The following is a 15,613-nucleotide window of genomic DNA, read 5'->3' on the forward strand; positions in this document are numbered from 1 at the left end:
CCTATCCTCCTCAAACTCTTCCAGAAAATTGCAGAGGAAGGTAAACTTCTAAACTCATTCTATGAGGCCACCATCACCCTAATACCAAAACCTGACAAAGATGTCACAAAAAAGGAAAACTACAGGCCAATATCACTGATGAACATAGATGCAAAAATCCTCAACAAAATTCTAGCAATCAGAATCCAACAACACATTAAAAAGATCACACACCATGACCAAGTGGGCTTTATCCCAGGGATGCAAGGATTCTTCAATATCCGCAAATCAATCAATGTATTTCACCACATTAACAAATTGAAAAATAAAAACCATATGATTATCTCAATAGATGCAGAGAAGGCCTTTGACAAAATTCAACATCCATTTATGATAAAAACTCTCCAGAAAGCAGGAATAGAAGGAACATACCTCAACATAATAAAAGCTATATATGACAAACCCACAGCAAACATTATCCTCAATGGTGACAAATTGAAAGCATTTCCCCTAAAGTCAGGAACAAGACAAGGGTGTCGACTTTCATCGCTACTATTCAACATAGTTCTGGAAGTTTTGGCCACAGCAATCAGAGCAGAAAAAGAAATAAAAGGAATCCAAATTGGAAAAGAAGAAGTAAAACTCTCACTGTTTGCAGATGACATGATCCTCTACATGGAAAACCCTAAAGACTCCACCAGAAAATTACTAGAGCTAATCAATGAATATAGTAAAGTTGCAGGATATAAAATCAACACACAGAAATCCCTTGCATTCCTATACACCAATAATGAGAAAGTAGAAAAAGAAATTAAGGAAACAATTCCATTCACCATTGCAACGAAAAGAATAAAATACTTAGGAATATATCTACCTAAAGAAACTAAAGACCTATATATAGAAAACTATAAAACACTGATGAAAGAAATCAAAGAGGACACTAATAGATGGAGAAATATACCATGTTCATGGATCAGAAGAATCAATATAGTGAAAATGAGTATACTACCCAAAGCAATTTACAAATTCAATGCAATCCCTATCAAGCTACCAGCCACATTTTTCACAGAACTAGAACAAATAATTTCAAGATTTGTATGGAAATACAAAAAACCTCGAATTGCCAAAGCAATCTTGAGAAAGAAGAATGGAACTGGAGGAATCAACTTGCCTGACTTCAGGCTCTACTACAAAGCCACAGTCATCAAGACAGTATGGTACTGGCACAAAGACAGACATATAGATCAATGGAACAAAATAGAAAGCCCAGAGATAAATCCACACACATATGGACACCTTATCTTTGACAAAGGAGGCAAGAATATACAATGGAGTAAAGACAATCTCTTTAACAAGTGGTGCTGGGAAAACTGGTCAACCACTTGTAAAAGAATGAAACTAGATCACTTTCTATCACCGTACACAAAAATAAACTCAAAATGGATTAAAGATCTAAATGTAAGATCAGAAACTATAAAACTCCTAGAGAACATAGGCAAAACACTCTCAGACATAAATCACAGCAGGATCCTCTATGATCCACCTCCCAGAATTCTGGAAATAAAAGCAAAAATAAACAAATGGGATCTAATTAAAATTAAAAGCTTCTGTACAACAAAGGAAAATATAAGCAAGGTGAAAAGACAGCCTTCTGAATGGGAGAAAATAATAGCAAATGAAACAACTGACAAACAACTAATCTCAAAAATATACAAGCAACTTCTGCAGCTCAATTCCAGAAAAATAAACGACCCAATCAAAAAATGGGCCAAAGAACTAAATAGACATTTCTCCAAAGAAGACATATGGATGGCTAGCAAACACATGAAAAGATGCTCAACATCACTCATTATTAGAGAAATGCAAATCAAAACCACAATGAGGTACCACTTCACACCAGTCAGAATGGCTGCGATCCAAAAATCTGCAAGCAATAAATGCTGGAGAGGGTGTGGAGAAAAGGGAACCCTCCTACACTGTTGGTGGGAATGCAAACTAGTACAGCCACTATGGAGAACAGTGTGGAGATTCCTTAAAAAATTGCAAATAGAACTACCTTATGACCCAGCAATCCCACTTCTGGGCATACACACCGAGGAAACCAGAATTGAAAGAGACACATGTACCCCAATGTTCATCGCAGCACTGTTTATAATAGTCAGGACATGGAAACAACCTAGATGTCCATCAGCAGATGAATGGAGAAGAAAGCTGTGGTCCATATACACAATGGAGTATTACTCAGCCGTTAAAAAGAATTCATTTGAATCAGTTCTGATGAGATGGGTGAAACTGGAGCCAATTATACAGAGTGAAGTAAGCCAGAAAGAAAAACACCAATACAGTATACTAACACATATATATGGAATTTAGGAAGATGGCAATGACGACCCTGTATGTAAGACAGGAAAAAAGACACAGATGTGTATACCAGACTTTTGGACTCAGAGGGAGAGGGAGAGGGTGGGATGATTTGGGAGAATGGGAATTCTAACATGTATACTGTCATGTAAGAATTGAATCGCCAGTCCATGTCTGACGTAGGGTGTAGCTTGCTTGGGGCTGGTGCATGGGGATGACCCAGAGAGATGTTGTGGGGAGGGAGGTGGGAGGGGGGTTCATGTTTGGGAACGCATGTAAGAATTAAAGATTTTAAAATTTAAAAAAAATAAAAAATTTAAAAAAATAAAATAAAATAAAAGTATCATTTTTTTTTTGTTGTTGTTGAGTTGTTTTTCCTTAGTGACAAGGGCATGCACTTACATAAATATTGAGAGTATATATTCCTTGTTTTAAAATAAAGTACAAGAGCATCAACCTTTTGTATCAACCCAGAAATATGTATTATATTTAGAAAACATTGTAATCCTTTTGGCTTTCAATGAAGTTGGTCAAAATGCTTTATGTTCCTTGAGAAAACATGCCATCAGTTATTTTATGTTTATGTGTTATATTAACCCATTTAAGGATTAAGCTACAGTAAACTTTGTCAGAACCAGAGAACAGACCAAAAACAAACAAACAAACAGACAAACAAACAAAAAAAAAAAACTAAATAAAGACAGAAAATCTTTGATATTTGGGGAGTAAGTATCAAAAAATCCAAGTTTATGTGAAAATATCGTTAAAAATATAACTCCTAAAAGTTTCTTCTGAAGGAGATTATATTATGCCACCACAAAATATGTCTTTTTGGCAAAATGATTAGTCTGAACTGGATGCAGACTGAGAATCAACAGACACAGAAAGAAGCCTTTCTTGGAGCTCTTTTTTTCTGACTAAAAGTAGAAACTTAAGCAAGAACATGTATAAATCTCCTCTTCAAGATGAATTTTATAACTATGAAGATAGATTAAATAGACAAATAGACCTGCACAAACAAGCCTTACTAGATTAGGCCTTATCATTTATCCTCCCCTACACAAATATATCTTCTCACAGTTTGCCACCAATGAAAGTCTAAACCCATTTTCCTTTGTCCTGTCACTTCTCCACTCTTAATCCCTGTGTTGAGATGCTATAATTAGCCTAAGTTCTAAGCACCCCTTTGAGTTACTCATCACTAAGTTCTCCCACATATATTATTGCACATGTTGACAAGCTATGATTGCTTCTTCTTCTCTTTTTTTTCCCCCTTATTAATCTCTCTTTTATTACTGTGATATACAAGTTCCCTGTCAGAGAACATAGGAAATTAGAAGATAAAGGCTTTGTTTTTTTCTCCTCTATACATCTGTCCCTAACCTCTGAACCTTGTTTTCATGATCTGCTGTCCTGGATAATATGTGTGGAACCTGTTCTGATAGCAGATATGAATCAAGTTCACCTCAGAAGCTTCCCCTAAATTTTATCCTCAGGGATAAGAGGTTAAATTCTTGGTGGGAAAATCATATAAATGGGTTATATTATGCCATGGTACTCCTTTCCAAACCAAGAAATATTTTAAAAAGTGGAGGCAGTAAGAATATTTTAGACTTTTCTACTTGCATAAGCAAGATAGCAACCAAGAGACTCCTTCCAGAATTCGGTTTGTTTCTTTCAAGAGGACACAACAACTTCACGGAGGCAGATAAATGGATGTGAAATTTGAGATGTCAATCACTGGCCCCTCATTATAGACATTTGCTTGAAGTGTCTTCTTCTGAAGTGCTATTTTAAATTGTGCCAAATTTCATTGGTCAAGTTCCTTGCATGGGTTCCACTCAGGACTCCAGAGTTGATGGGAAGATTAAAGACAGTTGAGATTTGAAAGATGGAGAGAAAAGTCTTTCTGGAGACTCTGTTATTTGACTAAAACCAGGGACTTCTGTAAAGTGAACCTTTACGGCAGATCCACTCCTAGGAAGAAGATTGGAGATTAAATTCCAAAAAAATCATCCTTCACAGCCTCAGGATACCCATAGTTCTTCATACCCAGAAGAAGAGGCTTACCCACAAGACCGCTGCACTACTCACGCCATCATCAAGACCACACAGTGGTCTTCAACTGCGAGACTGACAACTTTTCTTCCTCACTGTTATCATCACAAACTTAAAAGGCCAAGCTGCTGCTGCTACTGCTAAGTCGCTGCAGTCGTGTCTGACTCTGTGCGACCCCATAGATGGCAGCCCACCAGGCTCCACCGTCCCTGGGAGTCTCCAGGCAAGGATGCTGGAGTGGGATGCCATTTCCTTCTCCAAAAAGGCCAAGCAGTGACATTTCATTGAAGAGCTTACATCATTGTTCCCTATTTATGAAAATGGCACCTATTGTCCAATCATGAAAACTGGTATACCTTAATTTTTATCATAAACTACATATAATCTATCACTAATTCCTGTTGACTTTTTTTCCCCATTTTAAATCAAAGTGGTCATTTTTTATCTCTTTACTGGCCCTCCTATCTCCACCTGAGTTTCCAAAAATCAGCCAGAAAGATAATCTTATATAGAGAACATATCACTCTCCTGATTAATGTTCTTCTAGAACAGAGATGTCCATTCGGGCCAGACTCAGTTTTTCATGTGAAAGAATTTTCTAAGTGTGTTGTCCTGTCTGTGGTCAGTGTAGAATTGTCAAAAAACAAGCTTGTGGTTTTGATAAATCTCTTTACTTATCTTTTCTATTTTAAATTTTGTTCATTTCTATTATGTAGATTTAATATGTTGATCCTTATATATTTCTGCAGATACTATATTGGCTATTTCTATATTTTTTTTTAGTAAATTCCTCACTTCTAATATGAGTTTAAACATAAAATTACCTCTCTTGTTGCTCTCCAGATTCTCTATCTCTGTCTTTGTCTTTGATTTTGATCAGTCATAATGTGAATATCTTTGAAATTATCTTATTTGGAGTTTATTGAGTTTATTAGATTTGAAGATTCATGTCTTTCATGAATTGTGGCATTTTTAGCCATAATTTTTCCTTTTTTTTTTTTTTTTTCATTTTCTCTCTCTTTTCTGGGATTTCAATAATGCGTATGTAAGTATGCTTGCTGGTATTTCACAGATCCTTCTTACTCTTTACCTTTTGTTCATTTTTCTTCCTGTTCTTCATGAATGATCTCTATCACCCAGTTTTCAAGTTCACTGATTTTTTTTTTTCTTTTGTCCTCTCAAATCTGGTATTGAATACCTCTAGAGAGTTTGTTCATTTCATGTACTGTACTTTAAACTCTGTGATTCCTGTTTGATTGCTTTTAATCATTTCTACTTCTTTATAGATATTCTCATTATATTTACACATAATTTTACTTATTTGCTTTAATTATTTGTCCATAGTTTCTCTAGTTCTTTGGTATATTAAGAAAGCTCATTGAATGATTTTTGTCTAGTGAGTTCAATGTCTAGTTATCCTCAGGGATAGGTTCTGTCAATTCATCTTTTGTCCTTTGAGTGGAAAATACTGTATTGTTTCTTTGTGTGACTTAAATTCTGTTGTTTAGAAACATAATTGGATATTTGAATATTGCAATGTGATAATACTAGAAGACAGTTCCTCTTCCCCTGGATTTGTTGGTGGTAGTAGATGAAATCTTTGACTGCCTTATTTCCTTTGAGCTATTTCCAAACTCGTTTTGGAAGAAATTTATTCTTTCTATGTCTCTCATATGTGTTCACCAAAGTATTTGTCCCTTTATCTCAGTGATCAGCAAGTCACTTAAGAGATTTCCTTATGTACATGGAGCCAAATAGAGAAAAAGAAAATATTACTCTCCTGTTCTTTACAGCATGCCCTGCTAACCACCTGGCTGGGGCACTGATTCAGTATTAAATGGACTGTCTATAGCTTTTCTTTTGTCTTCATCTCCCACTTGTAGAGAGTTCACAGATCTGCCAGAGGTATAAATCTAAGTTCATCTTAGATAATTTTTGAGCAGGTGTCCAGGCCTGGGTAAATCCAATACACTTCCTCTTCCAAGTCCTTATTCCATAAGATATTTCCTCCTCTGCCTTCTCCTGAATAAATTAAGACTGCATATCACTTGCTCCATCTGCCATCTCCTGGCCCAGGTGGGGACAGAAATGGGCCTTTTAATCTTTTGGCAGATACTATGACCACTACTCAGATAGCTGCATCAGCCCAAGATAGGGAGGAAGAGTCAGTAAAACAAACTTCAGCATCTGTGTCAGTCCCTCAGTGTTACACTAGGCAAGTAAAAATAAACGACTGCAATAACTTGAGGGAAAAAAAAAAAAATCTCATACATACCAATGACCTGGCATTAGCAAGCTGCTGCAGGAACTCAGGATGCTATCTGGGGATTGTGGACATTACACTGGAAAATATTAGATACTACACAGGTGAATGAAACTGCTAGAACTTTCTTTTATTAAAATTCAGCCACCTTATACTTTACATAGAAACTCTATGGTTGCTGGACATTTTGGATTAGATTTCAGAGTTTTAAAAATGTTGATTCTATAAGTGTTTACCAGCTTATGCTTGTTTTGTAAAAGGGCCAATTATATGAATGTTTAATTATGAAATTTCCCATCTTTGCTTTTAATGTTACCTTTTTAGATGTTCATTGATGATTTATAAAGGATTTCTGTATCTTTAATATTTTAAAGTACTTCTTGCAATATGTCTAACTGCTTGGTATCTTAGTTCTTTAATTTCTATGGATATTTTCATATGGTGTTTTCTTTTTTTCTTATTGTTGTTATTTAAAATAAGATCTTATTCAGTTAAGTGGTTTTATATGTGTGTTACAGGATCTTTTACAGCTGAACGTCAGGAGTTTCTTCAGTTTTGCAATTGCCAGGCTTTAAGTTTTATATAAATCCCTTAAATGATAAATTTTACAATTAGATAAGCAATATAAATTCAGATGCCACACCAATTTAATGATTAAGACTAGAATTTAGATTATCGATGTTAAACTTTATTGCTTTTTAACTTATGGTCTTGAGAATAACATAACTCTTCATTGTCTTTTTTAGCCATTAATCAGACTTTTGTCTGGATTACTCCAATGGTTCTATCTGTTATACAGGTGTCTCAATTCTAACTTCAAGTTCCATATTTCCTTTCATGAGTATTTAAAGCCATTACTCTGTATGACACAGCTCTATCTTTTCTTTGTAGCTCTAAATTTTCTCTTTGTTTCTGGTAGTAGGCATATCTTTTTCTCCTTTGCAGCTCCAAAGTACCTTAAAAAAAAATCTTTCATTTGCACATTTCAAAGATTTGCAGAGCAAAAATTCTGTATAGCCTTTCCCCATTTTTCCTGAACCTGAAGTATTCTCATCGATTCTCCAACCCACATGATTCTGCTTCCACCCATATCACCTCACTGGAGCTATCATAGTCATTGTATCCTTCAAATTGCTAAGTTCAATATCTTTAATGCTTTCATTTCACTGATCATGCACCAGCATTTGGTACAGGAATCATTGTCTTACTTCCCAAATGCATTTTCATATGCATTCTTTCCCAGTATGTCCTATTTTTCTTTCACTTCTGATTGTTTTATTTGGTACTTTTCAAGTTCCTCCCTTAATAATCTTTGATTATTAACAATTTTATACAGTTTGTTATTGAATTCTTTGTTTCTCACTCTGTAGTATGTTCTTATGTATTCTTTTTGTGTGTGTGTGCTCTTTATTTTATTATTATTATTTTTTTTAATTTTTTACTTTACAATACTGTATTGGTTTTGTCATACATTGACATGAATCCATCACAGGTGTACATGAGTTCCCAATCCTGAAACCCCCTCCCACCTCCCTCTGCATGCCATCTCTCTGGGTCATCCCAGTGTACCAGCCCCAAGCATCCTGTATCCTGTATCAAACATAGACTGGCAATTCATTTCTTACATGATAGTATACATGTTTCAATGCCATTCTCCCAAATCATCCCAACCTCTCCCTCTCCCACAGAGTCCAAAAGTGTGTTTTATATATTTGTGTCTCTTGCTGTCTCCCATACAGGGTTATCATTACCATCTTTCTATGTTCCATATATGTGTGTTAGTATACTGTATTAGTGTTTTTCTTTCTGGCTTACTTCACTCTGTGTAATCGGCTCCAGTTTCATTCATCTCATTAGAACTGATTCAAATGTAATCTTTTTAATGGCTGAGTAATACTCCATTGTGTATATGTACCACAACTTTCTTATCCATTCATCTGCTGATGGACATCTAGGTTGCTTCCATGTCCTGGCTATTATAAACAGTGCTGCAATGAACATTGGGGTACATGTGTCTCTTTCCATTCTGGTTTCCTTGGTGTGTATACCCAGCAGTGGGATTGCTGGGTCATAAGGTAGTCCTATTTGCAGTTTTTTAAGGAATCTCCACACTGTTCTCCATAGTGGCTCTACTAGTTTGTATTCCTACCAACCGTGTAAGAGGGTTCCCTTTTCTGCACACCCTCTCCAGCATTTATTGCTTGTAGACTTTTGGGTCACAGCCATTCTGACTGGTGTGAAATGGTACCTCATTGCAGTCTTGATTTGCATTTCTCTGATAATGAGTGATGTTGAGCATCTTTTCATCTGTTTGTTAGACATCTGTATGTCTTAAACTTCAGTCATCATATATATTTGTATCTTTTTTTTTTTTTTAACTAGTACAAATATCTATGTGACTTTTATACAAAATGTCTTTGGGAATTTAAAACCAAATATTCTTGAACCCAGCACTTATTTTCCATTTCTAAAATTACCCTTTCCCATCCTTTATTTTATTTATTTATTTTTAAATTTTTATTTATTTATGTATTTATTCTTTTTTAATTTTAATTTTTACTTTATTTTACTTTGCAATACTGTATTGGTTTTGCCATACATTGACATGAATCCACCATGGGTGTACATGCGATCCCAAACATGAACCCCCCCTCCCACCTCCCTCCCCACAACATCCCTCTGGGTCATCCCCGTGCACCAGCCCCAAGCATGCTGTATCCTGCATCAGACATAGACTGGTGATTCGATTCTTACATGATAGTATACATGTTTCAATGCCATTCTCCCAAATCATCCCACCCTCTCCCTCTCCCTCTGAGTCCAAAAGTCCGCTATACACATCTGTGTCTTTTTTGCTGTCTTGCATACAGGGTCATCATTGCCATCTTTAAATAGCAAACTTATCTACTCAGTTCCTCTTGTTAGGGCCTTGGAAAAAATAATTTATGCTTCTCTATACTTCATTCTCTCTGTACATATTAATCATCAGCAAAACTGTCCTTTTTAAATTGTAATATATAACTGATTTCATATACTTTTTTCCCCTATTTTCATTGTCACTATTTTCAGAAAATGTACCACCCTTTCTCATTGAGTTAGTGCAATAGTTGATCTGTGTGATTTCATTCTTCTCTAAGTCATAACATGTCTTCTAAGATAAACCAGGAAAACCTACCTAAAATGAAAACCACATTCTGCCACTTTTAAAAAAAATCGAGTGGCCTCCATAAGAGAAGACATATAAAATTTTAAAAATATATAGAACACATAGATAATAAATAAAATGGCTAGCTTAGTATATCAATAATGACATAAACCAAATCAAGACAAAGCATAGCACATGAATTTAATAATGAACCCATTATATGCCTTTTATAAGAATCTAACTTCCACAATAACATGAAATACTGAAACTACCAGATATGAAATAAAAATGCATAATTAACTACTTTCTCACGTCAGTACATTTCAGCCACGCAGTCGTGTCCATCTCTTTGTGACCCCATGAATTGCAGCATGCCAGGCTTCCCTGTCCATCATCAACTCCTGGACTTCACTCAGACTCACGTCAATCGAGTCAGTGATGCCATCCAACCAACTCATCCTCTGTCATCCCCTTTTCCTCCTGCCCACAATAGCTTCCAGCATCAGAAACTTTTCCAAGGAGTCAACTCTTTGCATGAGGTGGAGAAAGTACTGGAGTTTCAGCTTTAGCATCATTCCTTCCAAAGAACACCCATGGCTGATCTCCTTTAGAATGGACTGGTTGAAACTCTGTGCAGTCCAAGGGACTCTCAAGAGTTTTCACTAACACCACAGATTAAAAGAATCAGTTATTTGGTGCTCAGCTTTCATCACAGTCCAACTCTCACATCCATACATGACCACTGGAAAAACCATAGCCTTTACTAGATGGACCTTTGTTGGCAAAGTAATGTCTTTGATTTTGAATATGCTATCTAGTTTGGTCATAACTTTCTTTCCAAGCAGTAAGCGTCTTTTATTTTCAGTGCTTCAGTCACCATCTGCAGTGATTTTGGAGCCCCACAAAATAAAGTGTAGCACTGTTTCCACTATTTCACCATCTATTCCTCATGAAGTGATGGGACCAGATGTCATGATCTTTGTTTCCTGAATGTTAAGCTTTAAGCCAACTTTTTCACTCTCTTCTTTCACTTTCATCAAAAGACTTTTTAGCTCCTCTTCACTTTCTGCCATTAGGGTAGTGTCATCTGCATAGCTGAGGTTATTGATATTTCTCCCGACATTCTTGATTCCAGCTTGTGCTTCGTCCAGAACAGCGTTTCTCATGACGTACTCTGCATATAAGTTGAATAAGCAAGGTGACAGCATACAGTCTGACGAACTCCTTTTCCTATTTGAAACCAGACTGTTGTTCCATGTCCAGTTCCAACTGTTGCTTCTTGACCTGCATATAGGTTTCTCAAGAGGCAGGTCAGGTGGTCTGGTATTCCCATCTCTTTCAGAATTTTCCACAGTTTATTGTGATCTACAGAGCCAAAGGCTTTGGTATAGTCAATAAAGCAGAAAGAAATGTTTTCCTGGTACTCTCTTGCTTTTCATATGAATCAGCGGATGTTGGCAATTTGATCTCTGGTTCCTCTGCCTTTTCTAAAACCAGCTTCAACGTCCGGAAGCTCACGGTTCACATATTGCTGAAGCCTGGCTTGGAGAATTTTGAGCATTACTTTATTAGCATGTGAGATGAGTGCAATGGTGCAGTAGTTTCAGCATTCTTTGGTGTTGCCTTTCTTTGGGATTGGAATGAAAACTGAACTTTTCCTGTCCTGTGGCCACCGCTGAGTTTTCCAAATTTGCTGAAATATTGAGTGGAGCACTTTCATAACATTATCTTTTAGGATTTGAAATAGCTCAACTGGAATTCTGTCATCTCCACTATCTTTATTCGTAGTGATGCTTTCTAAGGCCCACTTGACTTCCCATTCCAGGATGTCTGGCTCTAGGTGAGTGATCACACCATCGTGATTATCTTGGTCATGAAGATCTTTTTTGTACAGTTCTCCTGTGTATACTTTCCACATCTTCTTAATATCTTCTGCTTCTGTTAGGTCCATACCATTTCTGTCCTTTATCAAGACCATCTTTGCATTAAATCTTCCCTTGGTCATCTCTAATTTTCTTGAAGAAATCTCTAGTCTTTCCCATTCCATTGTCTTTTTCTATTTCTTTGCATTGATCACTGAGGAAGACTTTCTTATCTCTTCTTGCTATTCTTTGGAACTCTACATTCAGACTTCTGCATACTCTGCTTATATCTTTCCTTTTCTCCTTTGCTTTTTGATTGTCTTCTTTTCACAGCTCTTTGTAAGGCCTCCCCAGACAGCCATTTTGCTTCTTGCATTTCTTTTCCATGGGGATGCTCTTGATCCCTATCTCCTTTACAGTGTCATGAACCTTAGTCCACAGTTCATCAGGCACTCTATCTATCAGATCTAGTCCCTTAAATCTATTTCTCACTTCCACTGTATAATCATAAGGGATTTTATTTAGGTCATACCTGAATGCTCTAGCGGTTTTCCCTACTTTCTTCAATTGAAGTCTGAATTTGGCAGTAAGGAGCTCATGACATGAACCATAGACAGCTCCCAGTCTTGTTTTGCTGACTGTATAGAGCTTCTTCATCTTTGACTGCCAGAATGTAATCAATTTGATTTTTGTTTTGAACATCTGGCGATGTCCATGTGTAGAATCTTCTCTTGTGTTGTTAGAAGAGGGTGTTTGCTATGACTAGTGCATTCTTTTGGCAAAACTCTATTAGCCTTTGCCCTGCTTTATTCTATATTCCAAGGCCAAATTTGCCTGTTAATCCAGGTGTTTCTTGACTTCCTACTTTTGCATTCCAGTCACCTATAATGAAAAGGACATCTTTTTGGGGTGTTAGTTCTAAAAGTCTTATAGGTCTTCATAGAACTGTTCAACTTCAGCTTCTTTAGCATTACAGATTGGAGCATAGGCTTGGATTACTGTGATATTAAATGGTTTGCCTTGAAAAACAACAGAGATCATTCTGTCATTTTTGAGATTGAATCCAAGTACTGCATTTCAGGCTCTTTTGTTGATCTTGATGGGTACTCCATTTTTTCTGAGGGATTCCTGACAATACTAGTCGATATAATGGTTATTTAAGTTAAATTCACCCATTCCAGTCCATTTTAGTTCGCTGATTCCTAGAATGTCAACATTCTCTCTTAGCCATCTCCCATTTGACCACTTCCAACTTGCCTTGATTTATGGACCTGAAATTCCAGGTTCCTTTGCAATATTGCTCTTTACAGCATCAGACCTTGCTTCTATCACCAGTCACATCCACAACTGGGTATTGTTTTTGCTTTGGCTCCATCCTTTCATTATTTCTGGAGTTATTTATCCATTGATCTCCAATAGCATATTTGGCACCTACCGACCTGGGGAGTTCTTTCAGTATCGTATAATTTTGCCTTTTCATACTGTTCATGGGATTCTCAAGGCAAGAATACTGCAGTTGTTTGCCATTCCCTTATCCAGTGGACCACATTCTGTCAGACCTCTCCAATATGACCCACTTGTCTTGCATGGCCCCACAAGGCATGGCTTAGTTTCATTGAGGCAGACAAGCCTGTGGTCCTCGTGTGATTAGATTGACTAGTTTTCTCTGGTTATGGTTTCTGTGTGTCTCCCCTCTGATGTCCTCTTGCAACACCTACTGTCTTACTTGGGTTTCTCGTACCTTGGACGTGGGGTATCTCTTCATGGCTGCTCCAGCAAAGCACAGTCGCTGCTCCTTACCTTGGTCGAGGGGTATCCCCTCATTGCTGCCCCTCCTGACCTTGAAAGTAGAGTAGCTCCTCTAGGTCCTCCTCTGCCCTACAATTTTGCAAACTTCATTAATTATATATCATAGTTTTGAATACAAAAAAATTAAAACTACAAAGCTTCTGCTGCTGCTGCTGCTAAGTCTCTTCAGTTGTGTCCTACTGTGTGACTCCATAGGTTGCAGCCCACCAGGCTCCCCTGTCTCTGGGATTCTGCAGGCAAGAACACTGGAGTTGGTTGCCATTTCCTTCTCCAATGCATGAAAGTGAAAAGTTAAAGTTCAGTCGCTCAGTTGTGTCTGACTCTTAGTGACCCCATGGACTGCAGCTTACCAGGCTCCTCCATCCATGGGATTTTCCAGGCAAGAGTACTGGAGTGGGTCACCAGTGCCTTCTCCACAAAGCTTCTGCAAGACAAATTAGAAAACATTTTCACAATGTTTGTGAATGCAAAGATTTGTTACAGTAAACATAAGAAGCATTCACATCAAAAAAATTTTAATGATAAATTTGATTTCATAAATATTAAAAATATCTGTTCATCTAAAATAACCACTGAACAACTAAAAATATAAGCCACATGCTCAGAATATATACTACACACACAGACACAGAGATATATTAAATTACACAGATAGATATTTGATCAAAGCACTTGTTTTTACAATATACAAAGAATTCTTGCAACTCAATACTAAGAAGTCAAAGAATCTATTACAAATGGGCAAGCAACTTGACAGCCACATTATAAAGGAAGACATGAATAATGATAAACACATAAGTAAACACACGAAAAGATTCTCAACATCATGATTCATTAGGAAAATACAAGCTTTTATCACATGGATATACTACTACAAACCCAGAAAGAAGGCTAAAATTAAAATTTATGGGAATTCCAAATATTGACAGGGGTGTGGGATTAATCAAAGTCTTACGGATTGTCAGTAAGATGGACCAACCAATTTCTAGAAATATTTGGATCCTCATATTGATAATACATGTAAAACACATGGCTTGATAATTAGTTTTCTAAATATCCTACAACCAAATATTTAAGAAAAATAAGATTACATATCCACACAAAGATTTGTAAATAAATGTTTATAAATAGTTTATTCATAGAAGCCAAAATGTTCAAACATTGGAAATATCTTAAATATTAACTAGAAGACAATGGATAAACAAAATGTGATGTGTTCATACACCGGAATACAGCTCAGAAATAAACATAAACTACTGATACAATAATGTAGGCTAATCTTCCAAAGAACACTTCATTGTTTTTAAAAAGTTAGACGCAAAGATTTTATACTTTACAATTTCAGTATTATGGAGTCCAACAGTGATAAAGATAACTTATGGTGTTAGGAATTAGGACAATGGGCAAGATTAACTGGAGGATGGCATGGGTGAGTTTTCTGGGTGGTGTAAATATTCAGTATCTTGATTGTAGTATGGTGGTTACATGAGTGTACACATTTGTGAAAACTCATCAAATTGTGCACTTGAGATTTGCTAATGCATGCCTGCCTGCATGCTAAGTCACTTCAGTAGTGTCTGACTCCTATGACTCAAGGACTGTATCCATCCAGGTTCCTCTGTTCACGGGATTTTCCAGGCGAGAATACTGGAATGAGTTGCCATTTCTTCCTCCAGGGACCGAATCCATGTCTGCTATGTCTCCTGCATTGGCAGGCAGGTTCTTCGCCGCAAGTGCCAGCTGGGAAGCCCATTAATGCATAGATTTATCCATAAATAGATTTCAGTGTGTGTGTGTATGTGTGTGTATAAATTAAGAAAATTATGTTTGAAGTAAGCCTTTGATAGCAACTAGTTAGGCAGTCCATACCCCAGAGTTAGGGGTCCCAGAACCTTCTCTGAACTTAGCATTCTTAACATGGACTTTTACTGTCAACCTCGTCTAGTTCCTTTGCAGTTAGGAACAAAAAGAAGAAGGTGAAAATGATGATTTACATTACATAACTAAAACTTTAAACTTTCTTGGAAATCTTACATGAAAAGTGTAACTTACATGTAGTTGATTGCTCTTGTCTTTGAGAGAGCCAGGCAAATAAAATTTTAAAAATCTGAGCACAATATCACTCCCATCAGCATA

Source organism: Capra hircus, chromosome 4, assembly GCF_001704415.2.
Source record: "Capra hircus breed San Clemente chromosome 4, ASM170441v1, whole genome shotgun sequence".
Lineage (NCBI taxonomy): Eukaryota > Metazoa > Chordata > Mammalia > Artiodactyla > Bovidae > Capra > Capra hircus.